The sequence below is a fragment of the Berghia stephanieae genome, chromosome 4 (assembly GCF_034508935.2).
Source record: "Berghia stephanieae isolate SIO BIC M18660-M18661 chromosome 4, UCSD_Bste_1.3, whole genome shotgun sequence".
Taxonomy (NCBI): domain Eukaryota; kingdom Metazoa; phylum Mollusca; class Gastropoda; order Nudibranchia; family Aeolidiidae; genus Berghia; species Berghia stephanieae.
Window position 1 is genome coordinate 49,334,371 of NC_088363.1, and position 8,381 is coordinate 49,342,751.

Genomic DNA, 8,381 nt, shown 5'->3' on the forward strand with positions numbered 1-8,381 from the left:
AATATTTTTTTTTCACCTAAAAAAATTTACAATATTTCAACCACAAATAATCACATTCACAATGAAATGACAATACCAGTAGATTTTAATTATTCCAAACGTAATCAAAAATGAATAACGAAAGAGAACACAACTAAAAAATAAAGCGACGAGACATAATGTGACAATACCTTGACAATACAGGTCCATTTCGTTCACTCGAAAAATTAAAGTGATGCTTTAATCCCTCAACGGCGAGATTAATATTTCTGTTACATTACTGGTTTTCAGTAGTACGTAATAACTTTAAAGTTTTCACCGAGAAGCAACAACAGCGATATGACTCGAGTTTCATTCAGAGCTCAAATTGCATCATTTTTACTGCTCTCTTGGTGGTTAGAATGATTGTTCCGGTGGTGGTAGTGGTTGGAATAGTGGTAGCGGTGGTGGTGGTGGAGGAGGAGGAAGAGGAGGCGGTGAGGGAGGGATGTAATTATGGTAGTGGTTTTGGTGGTGCTGTTGGTTAGAATGATAGTTGTGGAGACGATGACGGAAATTATATGATGATGTTGATATTAATTTGTTAAAAAGACAAAACAAAGAGAAAAAAAAACAAAACAAAAAAAAAAAAACAACAAATAAGAAAGCAATATAAATAAATGAGTTTAGAGAAGCACTAAAGAAAACGAGAGAAAAAAAAAGAAATAATTTAAATGGATAAACAAATATATAAAAACAACACAAGTTAATACTAACTTGATATAATAATAAATTAACAAATTTAATTCAATACTGGAACCTTCCCAAAGTCATTACATCAATGGTACCAGCACAAGTAAGGCAATAAATAAGAAAAAGTTCGTTTGCCAAAATCTCTATTTAGTGTTCACTGGTTTATAAGGTGGGCTCATTTGAATTAGCCCGACCTAGAACTAGAGAGGCCAGACAGCAAACTCGGGAGTTCACCGTAGTCAGGCGACGTGACGATGAGATGACGATGTTGGCGGAGTGGAGTGGTTGGGGGGGGGGGGGGGGTCGATAAAAAAGAACAGGAGCGTATCCTGGTTTATGCATTACGGGGTGCATGATGATTCTCAATCTATCAAAAATACACACAAATTGATTTCAGTACGAAGTATCAAGTTATCTAATTTAAATTAGATTAGTTCGGACCTGGTAATACAGCATATAACTTGAAAAAACAGGCTGGTATTTGCCCACCCTGCCCATTATTACCAGCCGTCCCTGAGGAGGAGGAGTAGTTCATGTGCGGCTTCATCCTCCTTTGCTCTCTCAGTATTCTTAGGATGTTCGTTTCTTTAGATTGAAACTGACTTCCATACATTTTATCTTTGTAAATTATGATACAAAATAAAAATAAAATGCGACAGTCGCATGATATTATTGATGACAAAATATTTCACAGAGGAAAGTAAATGGAATGTTGGGACTTACTGTGTTATCGATTGATGGTTCGAGCGTTACTAACCATTAACCAATTAGAATAATATTCCCTGCTATTTAGCCTGTTCCGACCCCTTGACTATAGGGAACAAAAGTGTGATGTCAAAACACCGGTTCCAATCTCATAGGAAATATAAAGCCATTCTTTCGGAGGACTTGTGTAAAATTGATCTGGTTTACTTGTGTAAAATTGATCTGGTTTCTGGTCTAAATAAACATATGCTGGTCAAGAAAGATCACCCATCCGCATTCTATAGATGCTATGCTAAAGATAAAATACTCACAACATCTGCCAGCCAAATTAAACTTACCAACACACAAAACAGTGTGCAACCTGTAACATTTATAGTCTGATTGATATAATTTACTGAGATGATGCTGAGATCTAACGACTAACAGGCTGTCTAAAAATCATAACGAAGAGCTGAGTGACGCCAACTTTGTTCCCTCTATACACCCTGCTTCTAAAACAGTTATGCCACCTTATGATTTAATATGTAACCTATTCATTATTAGTCCTCCGAAGGCCTGGTTACATCTTAGTTTTTTGAGCCGGAAAAGTATGAGTGATGTCACGACTTTTCTGCCCTATTTATTTCCAACAAAAAGGCCGGGTAAACATTCCTCAACCCCATAGCTGCTTTAGTACTTGTTAAACTAAGAAATATGTTAGTCCCTCAGTTACTGAGTATCTATTACTAATTACAATATTTTGACACACTGATGAAGAAATTGAATCGCAACACCTGACGATCCTATGCATGTTTTTTTTTTTCCAATCGCCTGAGTTAAAACTGACTGATGCCGAGGATCTGTGGATCTGATTGCGTTAGGGGATTCGGTCGACGACAGGGTTTTAAAAAATCCTGTTTTAAATAAAAATTTTGAGTAAAAATAGAACCATTGAAACGTTCATTTGGATACACGTAGTTCTAATATCATGTACAAATTGACACGTAATTTTTAAAAGCGTAAGCAATATTTGCTCTTTGAATAACCCGGGACTATTAACAATGACATAGGCTAATAGTAATAAAAGAGGTCACGGAGGAACCATCAATTTTTGTTCAATACTTTTTACAGTTTATAGCTTCTAGCAACTTAGTATTGATGCTATGAGTTTAGGTAAAATACTCACAACATCCACAAGCCAGATCAAACACACCAACACATAAAACGATGTGTAACCTTTAACGTTTATAATCTGACTGATATAATTTCATGAGAACTAATCACTAACAACTGTAAAGGCTAACCCACATCGGAGACTGACTCCGACGACCAGGCACTGCCGTCCTCTGGATAAAGACGTCAGGCACGGACAAAATACTGAGAATAAAGAGAAGAGCCGCTACACCTACCCATACCTAGCTCGAAAAAAAAAAAAAAAAACGGTAGAGGACGTCGGTGCTTGGTATGAGTAGGTCTAGCGGCTCTTCTCTTTATTCTTAGTACGTATTTTGTCCGTGCCCGACGTCTTTATCCGCATCGTCGGAGTCAGTCTCAGGTATGGGTTAGCCCTAAATTAAATAACAGATCTAAATGACCACTGTTTCTTTCATTCATTTTAAACTTTCATAAGTTGACGTCTGACTACCCTTTCTTATTGTTTAAGACCTCCAGTTGGGTTATTACTTACTATCAAGCGTCGTCCTCAATGACGTTCTATGCCCGAAATCTCCGATGACAAATTAAATGTTTGCACAATCCTCACGTCTGTTGACGGCATTGTAAAGCTCTCTGCCAATTCAAGGATATATGGCACACATATGTAGACCTTGAACTTCCTCTTCCTCGTATGCCCTCCATTTTTTCCATGTCCAGCGTATTTCATTAGGGTGCCAGTCCAGCAACAATGATACACAACATGAAAAAAAAGTCTATATCAATACTGAAGAATGGTTGGGGTATTAATCATCACCAAATGCTCTCAACCAGACATTGAACATCTCATATGACACACAATTCTGTGTGTTGGTTCGATTCAACTGGCGTCTAGAATTATGATATGGATTTAGGTAAAATACAACATTCGCCAGCCAGATCAAACATACCATCACACAAAATCGTGTGTAACCTTGAGCGTATTGATGCTATGCGTTTATTCAAACAAACAAACAACAAAAAACTCATAACATCCGCCAGCCGAAAATAACGTAACATACAAAATTATGTCTTACCTTGAACGTTTATAGTCTAATAAATAGAATTTAGTGAGAACTACTCATAAAAATGGCTGGCTAAAAACTGTACTCCAGCACGGTTTCCTCGAACTCATTCGAATGTCCAGACTTTTTCCTTGTTATTCTTTGTTATCATTCCATTCCTTCCTCATACTAATTTTTACCTTTAACACGATTTCCACGAACTAATTTAACCCAGCCAACGTTAGAAAAAATAGTTAAGTGTTTGTTTTTTTATGCGCCCGGTGATTTCGACCATTGATGACTTACTGTGACATTGACGGTAAGGTATGTGTGTATCTGTCTACATTGCATGGGTGTGTATGTAGTATGATACACAAGCAGACACTCACAGCCACTCATACACTCCAATGCCATAATATGTGAAATCGATGACCAATCCCATACTTAAATATTTTTCATTTTTATGCAAGTTTTTCAAGAGTTTCAAGAGTTTATTTTAGGCCATCATTGGCCAATAACCATGACATCTCTGAACAAAGTATTCTTACATTTACAGTAAAAAGAATAACATTCTTGAAGGAATCATTAAAAAAGCAATGATGATGATGACGATGATGATGATAATGATAATGATAATGATGATGATAATGATGATAATAATAATAATAATAATAATAATAATAACGACGACGACGACGACGACGACGACGACGACGACAACAACAACAACAACAACAACAACAACAACAACAACAATAATAATAATAATCATGCAGACCCAACTCCCGCCAATGACCCACAGGTCAACCAATTATAGACAATGAGAAAATCTTCAATTCTAAGAATTGGATATGGCTGTTGGGATCGATGGTACTAAATTGGTGTCACTCAGCAGTTTGTAATTGTTTTTAGACAGCCATTTTATTAAGTTCTCACTAAATTCTATCAATCAAGACTATAAACGTTTAAGGATACAAAGTAGTTTTGTGTTTTGGGTACGTCATATTCGTTGGTGGATGTTGTGAGTATATTAGCTAAACGCATAACATCAATAATTCAGAAAGGTGAGCAAAGAAGAAATCTATAGATAGAACGAAGTTGTTTTTTTTTTTTTTTTTTTTTTTGCCATCCAATCGGTAGTAACCAGACTATAAACGTTGAATGTTACAGTTTTGTGTGTTGTCCGTTATACTTCCGGGTGGCAATGTTTTGAGTTCCTTAGCCAAGCGCACACTATAAATTTTTGAGAAGGGTCGTTCTATAGAAGGGCTAACGGAAGGGGAAGAGGTGGTGGGTGGTGTTCCCCTTTCAAAGTATCATGATGAACCGGGTCTAAACCAGGCGTGAGCTGAGTAATGAGTATACAATTTTGCAGGCCTGATAAACAGCATTGATGTGGGCCCATTGTAATTGTTGTAATGGAAACACTCTTAATGCAAAATATTGTACACTGTAATGCTGAAACAAGCTCGTAAAATTGTCTTTGTCTATCACAATGCAAATTATGTGCACGTAACTTTATTGGATTAGAATGTGTTATTTTGTATAAAAATGAAGGGAGGCCTTCCGTGCTATACTCAATGTGACTATGTGATCTAGTGGTATGACACTCGCTTTCGGATCGGAAGGTCCTGGGTTCGAGCCTCGCTCGGCGCATGGTTGAGTCCTTGGAGAAGGCTCTTTACTCGCATTCTCTCACCGTACGCGTGTGTAAAATGAGTACCTGACCGGTATCAGCGTTGTCTCTGTCTGTCCGAAAAAAAATGTAACATCGCCTAACAGGCGCCATGTCCCGTCCTAAATGTTTAATGTTGCTGTTGGCCAGGGACCCCTTGTAAAACACTTTGAGCACATTTAGTGGATATTGCGCTATATAAAAGCTTAATTATAATGAAAAGCAACTGCTGCAAAACACAACCGTACTAACCTTAATAGAAACAAAATCCAGTTTATGGAGGTCTTCCTTACGTTCCACGAGGTAAAGGAGCTGCCTCATAATGGGGGGGGGGGGGGGGGGGGGGGGGGGGGCTTCCTTACGGTCCTTGAGGTTAAGGTTAAGGAACTGCTTCAAAACACTACTAACCTTAATAGAAAAAAATAAACTCCCCTTTTCTATCACTGTACGTTTATCAGTATTTTGAGACCAAGTTCTATGCGGAGTTGTTTTTTTTATTTTTTTTTTTCTATTAGGGTCAGTTGCATTTTGAGGCAGTTGCTTTAGGTAGACCGTTAGGAAGAACCAAAATGAAAAATCTTTCATGTCTAAAATCGTATCATTTTATCAAAATAAATGCCACGTATAAATTATATAATCAAACAATTCACCACAATGTCCACACTTACCAAAAATCTCCGTATCTGTAGTCTGTCCCATGAAATGTGTAAATGCCAGCAATAATGGATATGTGCAGAATTGGAGTGGTACTAATAATAAAGTGTTATTCTATAGCACTAAATGCCGAAGCCTCAAAGCCACAATGACTTGGCTCGTGCTAAATCAAACACACAACTGAACTGAGAGGAGCTGATTTCTCTACCAAGACCAACAAGGTCTAAATTTGTGACTGAAGAAGAGGGTGACTATGCCCAATCGGACACTATGGGAGCGTATTCCCTAAGCAAACCGTCGAGCACGGGACGACAACCCTGCTTTCGTTTTAGCAAACCAATCAAAATGCGGTATATGTAAAAAAAGCAAAAAAACCAACAACACAAAAGTAATAAAATCACCATATTATTGATTAGCTGTGACGAGCTCGTGGTAGATGGCTTACGGAACACCCCTTGAGATAATCTCATACTCATAAGCACCACTTTCACGTGAACCTAAGACAAGCAACGAAACAACTCAGTGAAGAGAAAAGTTTCAAAACAAGAACAAGTCAATAGATAAAACGAAGTTAACGTCACTCAGGTCTTTGTTATTGTTTCTTTTTTTTTTGTATTTTTTTTTTTGCTTTTTTTTTTTCCCATCCATGTTTATGAGTAATTCTCACTAAACTGTATTAACCAGACTATAGATAGTATGGAGATGACGTCACTCAGGCCTTTGTTATTGTTTTTGCCATCCGCGTGAGTTGTTCTCACCAAACTGTATTAACCAGACTATAAAAGTTCATGGTTACACAGAGTATGTGTGTTGGTCCGTTATACTTCCGGATGGCAATGTTGTGAACTCCTTGGCCAAGCGCATTCTATCTATAGGTAGTATGCGGGCTAAGAAGCTCATAACATTGCCATCCGGAAGTATAACGGAACAACACACAAAACTGTGTGTATCCATGAACGTTTATAGTCAGGTTAATACAGTTCAGTGAGCATAACTCATAAACGCGGATGGCAAAAAACAATAACTAAGACCTTCGAACTATCTATAAGATCTGAAAAAATGGGTCGGATCTAGGTTACGACAGGAGAAATGAAGGATGTACGAGTTTATATTCGCGAATGTGAATAAATGGCATGAAGTTGACGTCACTTGGCCATTGTTATTGTTTTGTTTTTTTGTTTTGTATTTTTGGCATCCACTTTTTTGTGAAATTCTCACTTAACTGTTTTATCCAGACTATAAAAGTTCATGGTTACACAGAGTTTTGTGTGTTGGTCCGTTATACTTCCGGATGGCAATGTTGTGAGCTTCTTAGCCAAGCGCATACTATCTATAGATGTCAAGAAATTGACGTTACTCAGCTCTTTTTATTTTATATGGCCAGATGACTGATTAGCTCTCACTAAATTATATCAATCATTAAACGTTAAAGGTTCCACACAATTTTGTGTGTTTGTACATTTTATGCGGCAGGCGGGTATTGTGAGTAATTTACCTAACGAAATTGAAGTAACTCAGCACTTTGTGATTGATTTTAGACAGCTATTTTTATGGTTAGTTCTCACTATTGATGCTGTGCGCTTAGCCAAAAAACTCACAACATTCGCTAGCCTGATATAACGTACCAACACTCAACCTGTGTGTGTAACCTTAAACGTTTACAGTCTGATTGATACAATTTAGTGAGAACTTCTCATAAAAATGGTTGGCTAAAAACAAAAACACGTTCCATCTATCTTAGCCCAAATAACTATAAACGCTTAAGGTTACACAGTTTTGTGTGTTTGGTATGTTTAATCCGACTGGCTGATGTTGTGAGTATTTTACCTGAACGCATAGCATCAATACACCATCAGTGCCCACAAGGTAAACTTCAGTTACCTTATCATGATTGGATTCAATAGTCTGATGACACGTCCGCCCAACAAAGAAAATAGGTACTTTTTATTCTTCATGGTGGCGAGAACTTTTTCACATGTCAAGCGATCAAAATGTATAAAAGTCAAAACATGATCAGATTTATGTTTTTCTCCTCTGGATATATGTTTATGCTCGTCGGAGAAGTATTTCATCAGGGACCCCTTGTAAAGCGCATTGAGCACATTTTTTATTTAAAAGCTCAATTTTAAGCACAATTTTTTTCATAAGGGCGTCCGCCATTGTTCCGATAATTTAGAACCAGTTACTATGCGTCATTACGAGGGAGGGACGTGACGTCACGACTGTTGAAGCCTATTGTCTAGTACAAACACTTTTATTTCTTTTCTCATTCGTAATGTATCAGACAGAACCTGTAGCCAGTGGTGAGAATATTTTGACATTTCCATCAATGCACTTTGATATGGATGGTCAAACTGTGATGGCACACTGTGATACTGAGGTTGTGTCCTTGGGTAAGACACTACACACACGCGCACACACACATACACATACACACACACACACACACATAAACACAAACA